The following is an 18111-nucleotide window of genomic DNA, read 5'->3' as shown; positions in this document are numbered from 1 at the left end:
GTGATAAATGCGTAAATAATGTTATAGCCGTGTTCATGAATTCACAAGACTCATCTTTGCAAGGTTAAGAAACGACTCAATAATAAAACGATTTTTTTTTCATTGTAACTGCAAATGCTTTAACTCGACTTGAATTGTAGTTGTTAGGAAAAACTCCTCTAAAAATCACCAGTGGCTAGAGAGACACCAAAAGAACTACCGTACTTCCTTACTTACTTCGTTTGTGCTATATTAAAAAGAAATACTGGTGCATTAATTGGTCTGCTTCATTATGATACATGTTACCCTTTTAGGGAGAGAGAGAGAGTAACGATCGAGAATGAGAAAGGGGTACGTCCGAAGAAAGAAGTGAGTTGGATACTGCAGTGGAACACACACACACACGTTACCTCCGTAATGTCTACGGACAGCCAGCTTAGAAGAAGCAATTGAAGTGAGGTTTCGCCATTAAATCCTCCGTCGCCAAATAGCCGGGAGGCATTTAAAAAGGTTGTTGGTTTTTTTTAAATCAAGTAACTTATGGCAATCAAGAAATGTAAGTAAAAAAAATTGTTCTCATTAGTCGTGTGAAACAATCGTAAACGAGGTCAGAGCCGTGTTCGCATAATTTCACTTGTTTCGTTTTCACGAAGTTAAAAATAGGTAGTTATACGGCAAATTTTATTATTCATGCTAACTTCATACGGTTTAATTCGACTTAGGATTGCAATTGTTGGTTGTCGATTGCACCCCTCTTATTATTTACCATTGGCTAATATGTAATATAGTTTTGGAACTCAAGAGACCTAAACAACTATCGTACATTATATTCTTGGATTTTGTGATCAATCATCATTTTGTGTAACATTTCAAAGAATTACTGATCCATTAATTGGTCTGTTTCATAATAATGCATTCTACCCCAAGTTAAGCTATCGAAAACTGAGCTTTGTTGTTTTTGGGCAATTCCACCTGTGACGGAATTACCTTTAGAGAAAACTATGCACGAGGATGTTTCGATAAAATTGAAAATGCAAAAAAAAAATGCAAAATATCTAACTGTGAATGATCAAAAAACATTTATCAAAGTGATTTCCATACACAGAAAACAAATTTATTATGAAAATACCTTCAAAAAATGCCAAAAATTAGCGTATGACGTAATTACTGCCAGATCAACCTCCTAAGTGCAATGATTTCAAACATCTTCAAAACTCTGTGAATCGAAAAATAATTTGAAATATTTTAATAAGGCTCTGAACAGTTATTCAAATACTGATTTCATAAAATCCAACCATTAAGCTGTTGATTTATCAATATGAAATATTTTCAGCCTTAAATTTTAATTTGAGAGAAAAAGTTAACATTTTCATGGAAATGCCCTTTTACAACAAGTAACCAGGGTATTGTTGACAGTTCGAGAGGTGGATTCGATTTTACGAAGAGTTTATAGTCGAAGATCACACACAGCCTCTTTTTACCACGACAGATCATACGGAGAGAAGAAATTTAAGTAGTATAAGAGAATATAGTATAATGAAGGCATCCATTTTAGCCCAGAGATGTATCTTGAAGCGAAGATTCGCCATAAAACTTTCCATTACAGTATGGCTAGAGGGCGTCACAAGATAAATATCGTTTTTAAATCAATTGATTGAATTGTTTTGTTCATCGTGATCAGCAATTAAAAAACCAGCAGATGTAAGAAAATCAAATGCTCTTCTTTTAGAAGCAACAAAAAGCATTATTAAGTTTTATCGCGATAATACCTATGAATCCAACATTAATTGATTAAGACACCAAAATAAATTGTTTTTAAATCCATGCAATTTGCGTTTTTTTTTTTGTAAAACATCTTCAAGGCAACATTTACGGACTGACAGTTCGTTGACTTTCTGTTATCACAACGAACGAGAAAAAGTATGTTTGAGTGTGATAATACTCTTAAATTATAAAATTGAATAAAAAATGATCAATTTTTAAGATTATTTTTCCATAGTTGGTCGTAGATTATATTTGTAGAAAGGTTTTTCTTGGTACTGGTCGCGGTCGATATTTTTGGATCCCTTTGACGTCAAAACGGATTCCACGATGGATCGCGAACGCGGCCCGGTAAAACACATAATTGGTTACTTTCTTTATTTGGTCGTCCAGTCACTGCCCTACAAGGATACTGTGACAGATTAATGTGAAATTTTATGGACAGATGTCGCTCCCAATGTGTGCAAGGTTAAGCTAAAATAAACCCCGTGAGGCCTGAACACAAGACTGGCAGAGTCTTTTTTAAACATGTTAGCATACGGATTATTGTTTTTCTATTTGGCGCAAAGTTTAATAGAAGATGAAAAATGAATAAGAATGAGCATACAATTACACAGTAGCAGACTCCCTTAAGGAATTGAAAATTTGAAGCCGTAGTGAATTTACGCAGCTGATACCTACTACTAGTTGAATACTGTCAAAAAAAAGCACACCAAAAGTCTTATCAGGAACAAAGTACTCTTGTTAGCGAAATCAATAGATAGCGTTTCTAGCATAATAATTGACATACGCATAAATAAGTTTTCCATGTTCATGCCAATGCGCTATTTTGGTCCTTTACTCCTTGAATTGAAATCTCCACTCAACAACATCTTCAGTGTTATTATTTTCTAAGATTTTTATGTATCTGGTGATTAGTGGCGGGTTTTTTGATAAATGTTTCTTAATATCGGTAATTTCGTAGTTATACATAGATACACGATTATAAGGAACAAAAGACAATCCAATTCCCAAATACATACGATTTGGTAAATTTTCTACGTGAATCCTCAATCTCCAAATTTTCCCTCAGTGTCTAAAGTTCTAAAGATCACACACACCTCAAAAAGGAGGGGTAGTTAATCCTTTGGTTTAGAGGGTAAATATGATTTGGATCTGCAAATTTTGGATTAAATTACTTTTCCAGTGTTACATTAGAGATTCAGGTCACCTTTAAATCTGCTGGATTGAAATACCACTGCTAGTTTTTAAGTTACTCTGGGTGCTTGGAATAAATGGAATTTTGTGATCTAAGATTGGAATTGATCTTTTTGATTTTTGGCGGTAAAGATTGCTCAAGATTTTAAAAAGACCGTTATATTTTAAATTTCAAACATTCACAGGCAGTATGCGAATGTAGAAGTAATACGAATAATATTTTGAAGGTTTTTTCGGTTAGCCATTCTTCCGGCATGAATCCCTTCTTCTGTACTTCAGAACATTTTATGCCCCGTCTTAAGATGAAATTATTCAGTAATTCAAAAATCCGGGGGTCATCGCTCACTCCTGAAGGCTTACAAATTTCACCACTTTTGGCGCATCGATCAATGCGACATCTCGTCCAGCGCTACTGTGGCCAACAGCGGTACTTCGTACGAACTTGCACTCGACGCGCGGGATTTGGGCGAGATTTGAATGAAACGAAATGCTTCGATAACTGGGCAGCTATTTACAGATCTCTATGAATTAAGGCTGCAAGCTGCTTACATATGTATATAATGAGTTTTTGTTCATAGCAATGTAGATTTATCATTTCAACGCTCAAAGAAATCTATTTGACAAGATGTTATTTCATCTTATGCGTATTTTCATTAAGCTGCATTTCATTGAGCGATTCAATCCAGTCATGAAAATATTATTGGCCAAATTATTCATGTTATACTCAATGGGATAAACATTGATGAACATTAAGTGATTAGTTTGGAAGAATATATTTCATACGTACAAAAGTTTCATTCTATTTATTATTTTTTAATTTTTCTATCTTTTTAAGTTTCACATTCTCATACCATATTCAAAATGCTCAGTCTTTCAACCCTCATGGTATAGCAACTCTGTCTAAAGTTCAACACATCAGATGCCATCCCCTCATAGGTTCATGATACATGTGCTAATTATAAATTAATGTTTTCCCTACACTGTTTTTGTTCTAATGTAAGCATATATTAAATATATTTAATGTTATCAAAATAGTTTTAGAAATGGCCTATTTTTAAGTATATTCTTAATCATTTAATACAGTTTTAAATTAAATCTGTTATTTTCCTATGTCATCATTTCTTCCTCCTGTTACATAAAGCTTCTACATGATATTTTTCTCGCTTCTTTAATGCAGTATGTTTTGTGTGCTTCAGATGCATGTTACCATGAACCGATGCAATATTTCATTTGATAATAGTGTCATTTAAATGTATATGAATAAAATAAAATAGATTAGATTGAGGCGTGTAATAACATATCTGAATTTATTTAACAAAATTTTGATCATCGTGTAATAACTATATGAGTGTTCTTGTCTATGTAAAAGCTAATTTGAGTGTTCCCTATTTGTTGATCCTTGTAATCATGGTTTGGTGTTTGCATCTCTGTTGCGTGTGTTTACAGCCCTTGACCCCCGTGCCTTCATCTAGATCCGTCTGCCACCTGGTGTGAATTAAGAGAATGAGATGGCGCTTACTTCCCCCAGACTCCATCACTACAGGTGTCGCTCACAATTGACTCGGTTTTTCGATTTTTTTTATTACCTCAGTAATTCTTGCTTTTCCTTCCTATGCAAATTTTTTCCTAGCTATCACATTTTAGGTAGAATTTCCATTAATATTGCACCATTAAAAACCTATTTTTAAATCATCACGATAACTATACGCTATAACTATTGAGTAACATCATATTTAGTGTCAGTCAAATTTCTTGTAGCAATTTAGATTTAAATTTTGACATTTACGCATGATTTTTATACTATTTTTGCATTGCATGCGACATAGAATTGTTTTTACGGGTAAAAATGCATTGAAAATTTTTTCATGAATTTTCATCTCCATTTGAAACTAGGCGTAGCAGTCAAAGAATTAGTTTACATACCAATGTTAGTGATATAGTTGTTTCCATTGTTGTTCCAATAATTAGATAAGCTAAAGGTCGTAACACTTGAATGTTGATAGAGAAATTTATGTATTTTTATTATTTTCTCTAATTAATATTATAGTATTAACAAGATATTAGGCTTTCATGCATGATTGTAAAGATTGATTATAATGATCTAAAAATATGTAAATTAACGATCATCCGAAATCCTAATTCAAAAATTTTCGCAGGACCATTTTTACTATTAGACTTCATAATATGATCCATTATTGATCCTAGAAAACAAATCTATCGTTTTGTCCGCTAATATTTCAACAATTACTGTACTTTCTTCATTCCCGTCATGAGCGGTGAATTTCAAATTCGTGCAATAACGTAATTCGCTCGCAGCCCGCTTCCATGAATGAAACGAGAAGCAACAGTTCTCCGAGAGAGCGCAGCACCGGTGCGCAACTGGTGGCGCACCTGTCGATGCTTCCGCAAAGCTTATTAAGTTCGTCATTACTGCTCCCGTTTACATCCGCTGGACACGCACATCATGAAAACGACTGGAGTGATTTCCTTTGGTTCGCTAAAGGTGGCTGAATCAATAGTCCATATCGGATTCCGCATCAAATATTTAACGACTATTCACAGCTTTTTGCCTGAGTATAACCCGATAGCGCCGTTATTTGAAAATTAAGTATCTTCATCGCCGATAAATTTTACCGTTTTCCGTGGTATTTTCACCCACACTCTCTGTTACTCCATGTACGCCCACACTCATTGTTATCTTAGACAAAAAAGAAAGGCAATGCTACTTCTAACTTCTGTCAAACTGCACCCATGACTAATGCAAATTATCAGTCATGAGATGAATGAATACATTTTTTTTTCGAACGAATGAATAATAGTTAAATTAAAGAAAGTTATCACGCTACAATGAATCAGTTTAATATTGTACTTCAAAATCGGCTATTCTTGCATGTTCAAAAAACGTTGCATGATATTTTTATTTGTACAAATTTGTATTTCAAAGGTATCATTGAAGGTAAACCTTGTTTAAATGTGTGTAAGCTCTTTGTTCACATTCGCTTAATACTTTTCCATGCTATTCCTCTATATAATGTTATAATTCTAAGTGAATACAAATTATTTGAAGGGAAAACCCTTTATGGGAGGGCTTTGATTAATGAAAAATGAAATAGAAAAAAAAATGTCCCAAAATATTTTTACGTAGGCATCTACATAAATGGTATTCCGTAGGTATTAAAAACTTGATGCACTCTTTTGCCTTGCAGAAATAAGGTAAGGTTTCTAAATTGATAAACACTTTATTCGCCTATTGTGTATTAGTCTAAACATAATATTTTTCTGATCAATTGCATCATTGCTGTAAAAGAGAAGGTACTAGGTAGCAGCTATTATGAAACTAAAATACTTATGCTGTACCATTTCCATTGATAAATGAATAGTAAATCTTAAGACTTTTACGTATAGTTGACTTCTTATATGCATTTTTTAAATTTTTATATAGTGTTCATCATATTCATCTTAAGTTTCTATTACGTGGCAATTCTTATGTGCTAAATGGCATTCCAAACATCAAGAGGAAACTTCGAAGAAACTCATTACCTATTAATAGAACTGGTTCATGTGCAGCAAGTATATTTAACGTAAGAAATTAAAAAGAGGTTTGCCTTAGTCATGCTTAGCTTTAACCGATTTATTTTATAATTGTATTCGCTAAGTATATTAATTTGACCAACCATAATCATCAGTGCAATCTAAAATTCTAGTGTTTATTCATGCATCATGAACTACACTCAATTCTAACCTTCATTAATGTTTATGGGTGTAAGTATATTCTGCCGGACTCTTAGTTAGCACCTTTTTTTACTATGTTAATCTTTATAAATACAACCGAAGATCCTATGCAAAGCACCTATTATGTTTTTGGATCATCATTTCATTAATCATTCATAATTAATTCATAATTCATTACAAATATCACCTGAGAACGGTTGATAAATAAAAATGTAATTCTAATATTTAGAAAGTACCAATTTATGTTTAAATTCATACCTGAGAGATAAAAGAATGCCTATGTCGGACATTTATTCACGTGGACATCGTGAAAAATGCATTCATTCAAATGAGTATCAATCGTCAGTTTGGTTGAAGACGCCCATCGTTATGTTAAGAATCTATAAAACCTCCCAGCCATTACCTTATTTTCACTTTAGTTTTCACGAAGGTGCTTTTGAAAATTAAAAAAAAAGAAGTTGCAAACAGTTATTCTTTTGATACAAAGGAAATATTGTTGAAAGGTAAGGTGTACAGCTGAGGGCGTTAATGACTGCTGTGAGGAATTTATGAAAAAATTTAATTATCTTCCTTCACAGAGAAACCATCAAGGGTCTCATACGTATTTTTTATACAGCACCTTGATGGAATCCTTAATTGCTTGAAATTTTCGTGAAGAACTTTTTTGGAGTTTATTTCAAAGCCTTGACTTAAAAAAGGAAACTCTCTATTAGCCGATGTTTCTGATTTATTTTCACGGCCAGAAAAATGTACCTCTTCCTTTCTTTCGTCCTCTAGTAAACGCTACGTCATATTCGCATCCAACAGGTGGCAATCCTTTATGTCACACAAAACTGGCGTGAACTCAGCTGGAACAAGATGTTTGGAGAGAGTAGGAGAAGATTATGGAAATTGTGGTGGAGTAGAAGTTGGGAAAATTCGAAAAGAAAATGCGATTATATTATTAACAACAGCATTTAAAACACTTGAAGAATTCAATATTGGGGTGTGTATGTAAGTATATGCAAGAAGAAGGAAGGGTGTCTGTCAGCAATGGATTTAAAACAATTAATATTCAATGAAGGGTAAATTTGTGACTCAATTAGCATGAAATGTTCAATCTGCCTCCGCGTGGAAAAATGTTTATAAAGTATATATATGTACAGTAAATTCTTCTTATTTATAAATAGAATTCTGTTAGCCCCAAATATGCTCTAAAAATTTCAAAAACTCACCATGCTAAAAGGCATTCTATTCTTCTCATTTGCGGATAAATTAATATCTAATTGTCTACTTCTGAGTAAAAAATAGGGTATAGGATTATATTTCTCATGTAAGGATCTTGTAGTTTAATGATTCATTAGCCCACATCGTTGCAAATGATTGTTGTCTTATCTCCACTATGATTTTTACGGAGACGGTATTAATTTTTTTCAGTTCTTTGTATCTCTCCTTAATAATATTCCATTTGCAGAACTGGTAATCATGCGCCAAAACGATCAATACTACCCTCTTCAACTTCAGACGTGAAATCTATGTTTCTGACTGAAAAATATCTCTATTTTGCGTCATTTATCGCATGCATAGCGTAAAATGAGACGGCGTGTTGCATACCCCACAAAACTGCTTTCGGAGGCACAAAAAAGGTTATTTTCTCGATAATTAAGAGCAATAGAGCTGACGTATTTGGTCTAAAATATCAAGGAAAGGCCAATGTTATACCCAATTGGAAAAATAGAGTGCTTGCTAAAACCAAATTAAAATCATTTACATTTTCAACGTTTTTCGTTAAAAATCTCGAAATTTCCAGACAAAAAGATGTGGCAAAACGAGGCACCCAAGTGGTCAGCAAACCTTGGCACATTCATTTTATTCCACACCATAGAAAGCATCCCTTTTGGGACTTAATTCTTGACGGTACGAATCCCGACTTTCCTTCCTTATGAGGTGCTGCTATAAAGAAATGACATGCATACAGTGAAAAAATTGGCCAAGCTAATATATTCCAGCCAACTTTTTAGTTGACGTAATAAGAAAGAGGATATCCCGTTTTTTATTTTCAGTTGAAGGTAGCAATGCAATATGAAATATTGAGAGTAATCAGAATATGTTGGCATTCGCACTGCTAACATCATGGCCCATTTGTAAGAAACAATTTTTATCGGTCTCAAATGCTTTGGAAATAAATAAAAGAATTAAAGGGTTTATCAAAGCTGTGGGAAAAGCACGTTACCATTGGTTCCCAACATTGGAGTTCATTCATATTCACATGGGAGTTAACTCAATTTTCAATCTGGGTTTTTAAGCAAATTTTCTACGTCAGCTGTCATGTTTGGTTTAGTGTTCAATAAAACCTCGTTGGATAAGAATTTCTCCTCCTAATGATCTTCAATTGTTTTTTCTCGGGAGTTCAAGTATTCTCATTCCTTTTCATGAATTCCTTGATTTGCTGAGGAGGTACTAGAGGAGGTGATTCCTTTGATTCTACAAAATATTTGATCTACAGTATCTTTAAAAAGATAATAATATTCATAAAATAGAGCTGATGCGTTATTTTTTTCAACTCAGTGAAGTTAACGTTTGTTACAACTGAATCCTGTTAATTCTTAAAGTTATAAACCACGAAAGAGAAATAGAATCACATGAAATGAATACTTTTAAATGATAAACTTATGCATAATTTCCTATATTTAATGATGTTGTTTCAGGAAAGAGCGGGAGTAACTTTAAATTAGTGAATATAACTTTAAAATTCAGCAAAATAATTTTAAGGCAAAGCCGTTCAATGATAAAATTCATTTATCAATAAATAATTGAGGTCAAGAAAAAGAAATATACTACCTACTTTGCTATCAGCAATATTTTTTCGCATGAAATTTAGCCATAAGTACTTTATTACCCTGACTATATTATTAGATGATGCTGAAAATGGTAGGAATAACATAAAAGAATAACATTTCAGGAATAAGAATTTCTGTTTAGTGCATGATAGTGTTTAGATTCATAATTTATTTTACTTTTTCCTCCTTCCTTCAAAGCAGAATATTGGATGCAAGACAGAAATCCAATAAAAGTCCCACTTTTTTTTGTTCTCAAATTCTTAGCCCAATATGTCTCATTTTAAAATGTAGTTGCCTTTAAATAATATAAGTTTACCATTTCCTTAGCTCTGGAATGTCCTTTATCCTTAGTTATTGTCGGTCCATACTTTTGTTATACCGTATATCGGCACTCATCAATGATACAATACGCAGTAGCTTCAACATGCTTTTATTAACTACTTAGACTTTTTTGTCCACATGAGGCACTTTCAGAAATCTTGCTGGTAATTACCCTTAATTTGACTTCTCTCCAACAGGTTACGTTTTATGATTTTTTTACATTAGGATTTCGCGTTAATACATGCTATAATGATTTTCATAAACTGCATTTGGAAAATTCATAAAAAACGGCATAACTGAAAATTCAAATATAATACTGCTGTGAGTTTGAATGACTGCGACTTTATTATTGGAATGACATTTAATTTATTGGACTTAAAGCGAAATCGGACTGCCGAAAAAATACCTGTATGCAAGATGTTTTCTTTAGTCCAGAGGTCGGAATCCAGCAGTATTGGGTTACATGAAGTTTTATATTTTATTACCTAAACTAATTACTGTTAATTATTTTTCTTGTCAGGGCCGATAATACGTAAATATAGTCTATCCAAATGGTTAAGCACACCAAACAATATTACATGACCACGGGCAAATACAGTGCTTGCAGCCTGCCTAGTCCAGCCGATATGAATGTGTGGGTCAATGGTACGCAAAAGGTTGCCGACCCCTTACTGTAAACCTTGCCCTGGGCATCGTTAGTCTCTTTGCCCAAAACGGCATGAATGACTTCGTATGACAGTCGAATCCCAAAATAAACGACTAGCCAAATGGGACCCTTTCTGCAGCGAAGTGGGGGAACTAGTGAAAAGCCAAAAGACTCGCAATTTAATAAGAAAATGTCCATCTTTCGCTTCCTCTACATTCCATTCCCATTTACCCCACATTCCCTCCTTTTCCATTCATCTTCTCTCATTCCCCCTCATTCTCATCCTCTTTGCCCCCTTTTCATTCTCTTCCCCCTCCTTTTCCCTACCCCCCCCTCTCTTCTCACCCCCCTTCTCCTCCGGGACAGCCCGCTTTTTCGGATCGATGTAAAAGGTGGTTTGCGGGGAAACGGAATATGACTGGGAGCTCGTGGTGGATGGGGGAGGCAGGATGGAGGGGTGGAGTTATAGAGGGGTGGGGGAAGCATAGCTCCCGATGCCGAGGGTGGTGTGGGGAATTGGGGGGCACAAGTTTGTTGCGGGAGAGGGAGGGGATATGGTAGGAAGGGTTCACTCTGGTTCGAGTGGGTGAGGCCGTAGAGAGTGGGTGGAGGTTTTGTCGCCGCGTGGGAGGAGAGAAGTGGGAGGAGGGGTCATCGGTACGTATATATATATAAAGAGAGGAGAGAATGTAGGTAGCAGGTAGGACTTGCGGCGGTGTAATAGCAACGTCGTGGAAAACTTGATAGGAGGTGAATTCAATTTGTGGAGGTAATGCACAGTTATAATAAAGGGCACTCTTTACTTTCCACACCGCTTTAAATACTCGGCAACCGGTTTCGAAGTATTCTACGCCATTATCAAGCTCAACTACAGGCAGCCGTGCATGAGAATGACGTAGAGTATGTTGAAAGCGGTTGCCCAGCAACAAAACTAGAGTGGAAAGGCAAAGAGCATTTTATTATTCCGTTGTACAAAGGATTTAAGCAAGAAGTACAATATTTATCATTCTAATAACTTGGTTCTAGACCACTAAAATGTAATACAGTCACACACCCGTATTTCAAAGCCAAGTGCCGTCAACTGCGTGGTCATATCTGAATTGATCGGTATTTATTTTATATCATCGGTATTTATTATCTATAGGCTCGCAGAATAGCAATGTATCTTTGAAAACCGGGTTGGTTGTTTAGAAAGAATTTTTTTGGACTAAAAAAAGTTGTATTATTTGTAAATATCGCTAGCTTCCACGAAGTTAAGACTGAACCTATCACTTGTGCTGAAAGTTGAAAATGAGATGCGGTTACCGCAAATTTTTTCTTCACTGATTTTGACGAGAAACTTGGTTAATAATTAAATGATCAATATTAAGATTGACATGTATCAAATAAATTCAGGACTCGTATTTATTGAAAAAAGGTCATATTCATTTGTTAGAAGTTGATGCCGTTCTATTTACTGTGTATGTAATTTTTAAGTTCAGCTTCAGTATTCATTGAAAAGGAAAATGCTGTATATGAGAATTCAAGTAGAATGTGGGAAAAGGGTATTCCAGTTGCATATAGAATTTGCACGGGCGGAAAATCAATTACGCGTGATGTTTAAGATAAAAGTATAAGAGAAAATATAAAAGAAAAGATTCTTGCAACTATTTATTTTCATCTCTTCACTTTGGATTTATTATAAGCAAAGCAAGCATTTTTTTCTGTTTATATTTTTTCGGTACAGTTTCCGCATTCATGCAAAGGGGTAAATATACATACGTAATAAATATATGTATACCTAACGGGATAGGGAAAGCAGTTATTTGAATGGAATTTGCGTGGGTATGAAGCCGATGATGTGGGAGAGTGAACTTGGTCCCAAAAAGGATAGGTAGCTCCCTTTAGTTAATTCAACTTATCACGTTGGTTCCAGTATGAGTAGAACCATGATTTTTCTCCATGTAATATCTCCGTTCAGTTCCAGAATTCAGCTTGTGTTACTACTTATTCAAAGCTTAATTTGCATCCATTTTCATTGGAGTGGATAGTTGTCTTCAGTTATGGGATGAATGTATGTTTTTGAATGAGATGTGGAATTCTGGGGAAAGGTGTAGAGTGTAAAGTTGAAATATCAGATGTTGTGTGTGTGATGAGCTGTTTTCTAAATAACAATGCCTCCAGCGATAAAATGTCTAGCTATGCTTACTGTTTTACTTTTTATGGATTTAAAAATTCTGATATGCGAGAGGCCTCCCTTGGAAGCAGAAATGCGAGTAATTTCCAATGTTTTTCTCTTCTCTCCTCGCTGACACCATTAGAGGTAAAGTTGTAGTACCTTCCCTGGGTACATTTTTTTCGATTCCAGCATTCAATGAAGAAAGGAGAAATTATATGAATTTGAAGTAGGAGGGTTCATGTTCAGGTAGTGTTGAGAGAGTGGGCTTCCCATTCTGTTGGTCAGGATTTAAATCACTGCGGCATGTGGCTGCATTTTTTTGAGAGATTTCCCCATCCCTACTTTCCCTTGCCCTGACCTCTGCCCGATTGTAGGGAAATGATCCCGTGGCCTTTTTCCACCCTTTGTAATGAAGATGCTAATACCAATCTAAGTCGTGTTTTTTTCTACTTTCCTACTCTTTTTTATGACCATCTTACGACAAGCACGTTACTGCACCACCATATGTGGACACAAATGTGAATTGCAAAATGTATCGTGCGAAGCCGCTAGAAACACAAACTTATTTTCAAGTTGTGTATATGAGTGTAAGTTGGCAAATTAGCTAGCCACTTGCTCTCATTAAAAACAATTGAGAGAACAATGCAGCCTCGTGGTGTGTAATTTGATGCTACGCGTAAAGCGGCCATTATATTGAAAATTAGTTCTCAGTAAACCACTTACAACTGATTACGCACCTAAGGAGGTTGGCGGGATGTAAAGGTTTGAGCTGAAAGCAAATATGAGAGGTATCTACATCCTACTTGTTTTCATACTCTTCAGGTAGGTATCAATTGAAGCTAAACATGGAATATTTCCATAAAATTATTTTTCTCGCTTCCGGGAATCATTAGAGAGTGATATTAAGTATATGTAAGGATATTTAAGTTTCAAGACCTTGGATGGAATACATTTTCAGCGAAGCCATTTGGGGAGAGGTAATTTTTAGAGGAGTCAATTCGGAGAAGTTATTCTTTGAACCATATCACCCCGATATCTGCGGGGTTCCGAACCCTGTGACCCCTCCCTTTCGTCACAGGTTTGGTGGGTAGTGGGAGGAATATGCGCATGTGTAACAAGGTAGATGTTGGAAAGAGCTGGAAGCAAATATGATGAATAGCTCCGACTCTGTTTCCACATTATTGTTGTCTACTCGTCACGGGCGAGATCTATTCTTTCCCTCAGGTGAATTTTCCCTATGATTTTCTCCACATCTGCTTGGTTCCAGCATTTATCTAACGAAGCTAGCAATGCTTCTCATTCTATACCACGTGTGCCTGCTATTGAAAGCGTAATTTAGGTAGTTTTCATTATAGGAGGATAATTTGCGGTGATGAATTAGGTGCTTACGTCAAAATGTTAAGGGTTTGGCAATTTAGTGTGAAAGGTTTCGTTCAAGTTTTTTTTTTTGAGAGAAAAGAATACATTATTTGGATCATGTTTAGCAAATCTCTCGATCATACTTGCGGTAAGAAACGGAACTTATAAAGCTGCTCGAGGACGTATTTAAAGCATGAAACATAGCACGAACTGAAAGTTGTCAGATTATTTCTTTCGGCCTCTCTTTCACTTCTCAAACTCCAAAATGGGCGAAGCAGTGCGAGAAGGGACTGAAATGTGGCTCAAATTTTGAATGAGGTGAGCATTGAATAACTGATGGTGGACTTCAAAGAATTGGATTTGTGAGTGAAAGTAACGTTACTGAGTATGAGTGCATCTAATTCATTAGTTCATTCAGGGCAGCTCATACATCACATTATACGAGATTTTATTGATCGGTATTTTAAATTATTTAGTTCAACGCATCTTCAACTGTTTCTTATATCGATTATAGAAAAACGGTTAGGGTAATATCTTGAGTATTAATAACTGCAGAAACTATAGGAGTGTAACTTTTTTAAACCGTTCAAGAATAGAAATATTTTATTTGGTGTTGGAAGTTGGATTTACTATTGAAAGAGGCTTTCACGTGGGAATGCTCTGAGTTCACCGTTTGCCACACTTATGCGAAATATATTTACCTTAATTTTTATGACAAGTCGCAAGTGCTCATGAATCATTAGAAAATTTTCAGGAAAAATAATAATGTAATGATTTTGCGGATTTTGAAGATATTTTGGCCAGGTTGGATGCTCGTAAAATCGTGTTCATTGGATTCAACAATTTGATAGTAAATCCACTATTTTATTATTCTTTCAGTAAATATATAAAATACCCATTTATTGATTAATTGATGTCTAATTAAGTAGAGAATTAGCAGGAAAAAATGGAATTTAAGTGTGAGGGAAAGGAGGAATTGGTTGAATTCACTTCTTTTCCTGAGTTCTGGCGATGTTTTTATTTTAAGATAAACTTTATGACTAAACTCAAGGGTCCAAAGATTTAAAAACATTAAATATTACCTGGTATAATGAAATATCTATGAGATAATTTCTTTGGATATTGTAAATTCTTTTTTTGCTATTCATTAAAATCAACGAATCGCGAGTACATTGATTATTGCGCTAGTAATTCAAATATGGCATAGGAAAAAATTCGGAAGAGAGGCGTAAATAACTGTTAACTGAGGTCATGCGATATATATTTGATGCAAAATTTCTAGGACTGAACTCAAGGGTCCAAAGATTTAAAAGTAATAAAAATATTTACGAGATAATTCTTTCGGATGTCGGAAATCCTTTTTTTTAATGGGAGCTCGGTCGATTAAAAGTCGTGAAAATCACGCCTATTATAATCAACGAATCGCGAATACCTACATTGAGATTGTGCTAGTTATTCTGATGAATTAAAGCATCCATTCATTGATTACCAGGTGAGCAGGGTAGGAGGAGCAAATGGCAGGTGAAGGAAGGGGTAGAAAAATAGGTGGGGGTGGGTAAGAGGGGGTAGTGTGAGTAAACGGAAAGAGAGAGATGAATGAGGGGGAGTTGAATCGCGTGGGGTGAGGGGCTGAAGGGGAATGGAAAGGGGGAGCTCTCGTAGAACGTGAGGAGTGGGTAAAGGGGAGGTGGAGATTTCGCGATGTAGGGGAGGCACACAACTCGGTAGGAGAAATAAACAAGGGACTCGGGTGCGTGGGTAGGTGGATGGAGTCGAAATAATAAGAAATACTCGGAGGTGGATGCGAAAAGAGGGTATTAACACGAGCGATCCAAGGAAAATGATATGGTGTAATTTTTCACCGTCGAAGTACGGACATGATCGCTTCCAAGCAGTAAAAAGCATTATCTCTCTCAGTTTGATACTCTCTTCGCAAAACGATAATGGTATGTATTGTGCAGTATTCCGCACATACCGAAATTGTTTTGAACAAGCTCAAACTTTATGGTTTATTATGGTGTATTTAGCCATCTTCATACTGATAGGATCGCTCATAAGCAGTATAACGCATTCCAAGTCTCAGTTTGCTTCTCTCTTTGCTGAGCGATAATGGTATGTAATGTGTAGTATTCCGCATATGCCAGAATTATTTTGAAAAAACTCAAACATTATGGTGTACTTTTCCATCTTCATTCGTATAGGATCGCTTCTAAGCCGAACAACTCTTTCGCACTCTCAGTTTGCAACTCCATTTGCTAAGCGATAATGGTATGTACAATTTGATATTCCGCACTTACCTGAGTTTTTTAGAACAAACTCATACTTTATGAGTGCTACCCCATGTATCCGTACACGCGATACCTTTCGTCTTGATAATTATTATTTAATCTAAACACTCCTCAGAGTGAATAAATTAGTATATCAGTCTTCATAGCTGCTTTATGAAACTTCTTTTTCAATAATTATCATAATTTCAAGGCAAAATAAAGTTATGTCTGCCGATTCCCCACAACTTTTTTAAGCAAACATTGACCCGTATTTAAGCGATCGGTGAAGGGAAATGATATGGTGTATTTTTCCATTTTCTTACGCACGGGACAGCACATTTTCACTCAAAGTAGCTTGCTCTCTTTGCCGAGTAATAATGGTCTGTGCTCGCCTTTTTGATATCTTTGATGCAAGTGAGAGAAACACTTACCATTACATTTACTCCTGCTCGCGATATTTTTCGTCTGGAGAAAATTTTTTTGTAATTACTCTGAACACTCCTCAGAGTAAAAACCTGGGCGCATATCAGTATACATAATTCTATACCTCGTAAATGACGCTATATCCGTTTTCCAAATTTTTCAGGAATGAAGTTTTAAGTTTTTTTAAAATTTAACCAGTAATTACTGGAAGGTTAGTTAAAAAGTTTACAACAACATATTTATATCACAATGCTATTTGTATAGCAACCTAACATTCTAGTAATTACCGGTTAAATATTTTAAAAATCTTCAAATGCTTTCCTGAAACTTTAAGAGAACGAACATTGTGTCATTATCTCCGAGGTACACAATTGTTTTGTGAAACTATTTTTCATTGCTGCCATAATGTCTTAACTTAATATATATCAAATTACTTACTCCGCACAACTTTTCTCGGTGGCTCTCAACCGATTTTACCAATAGCAATGCAGAAAAAAGATGTAGTTTATATTTTTTCAATTTTACGGATACAATCGCTTCCAGGCTTTGCAAAGCATTCGCCCTCGAATTGAAGCTCCATTTGATAGTGAATAATTTTATTATATGAACGCGTTTTTTTTTTTCAATGATTTTATGTATTTCTATTCCTTATGGTTACGCATCTTCTTCAGGAATGGAATAATTATTAAAATTTAGTCTCTATTTAAGCTCGACTCAATGTAAAAAAATTAATTAATATTATTTATAATATTTGTTCATTGAAATACCTACACTGCAAAACACTAATCAACATTGAAATTTATTTTAATTACCATCATACTAAACTCCAGGCAACATAAATTTCGTCATACTCATAAATTTGGAGGATGTTCATAAACAAACATTTGGCATTTGGCATTCGTGTGCAAATGATAAAATTTTAACTGCAAGAAAATACAAGTTTCTAAGACTGTACCAGAAAATACTTAACAGATTAATTGAAAATTGGATATAATTTAGGATAAACGGATAAAAATAAATAAGCATGCCAAATTCAATCTACTCAAACGATATTAAACAGAATGCGCCATTTAAGCAACTATTAATTAAAACTATTTTTGTGTTCCAATGGAAAGTTGATAGAAACATTGATAAATCCGTTACACGCACCTGTTGCATTTGTTACTTAATAAACGGAGCCAATAATACTACGAAATAGGGAAATTGTTCCGATATTTTCAGTGTTTAAAAACACCATTCATAATAATAATAAGAATAGTTTTAGCCTCATCAATTATTTTCAAAGAATTCCGATGATACATTTATAATTCATACGGAACTATAGAAATTTTACCCAATCCACTGCTCGAAACGAGAAAACTTTCTTTTTTGGCCTTTGAAATTCATTTACAACATTATTTGGATTGATTTGCCATAAATTCCACAAAAAATAACAAATAATTGAGCGCG

Source organism: Ischnura elegans, chromosome 2, assembly GCF_921293095.1.
Source record: "Ischnura elegans chromosome 2, ioIscEleg1.1, whole genome shotgun sequence".
NCBI lineage: Eukaryota > Metazoa > Arthropoda > Insecta > Odonata > Coenagrionidae > Ischnura > Ischnura elegans.
This window is presented reverse-complemented; position numbering follows the sequence as displayed.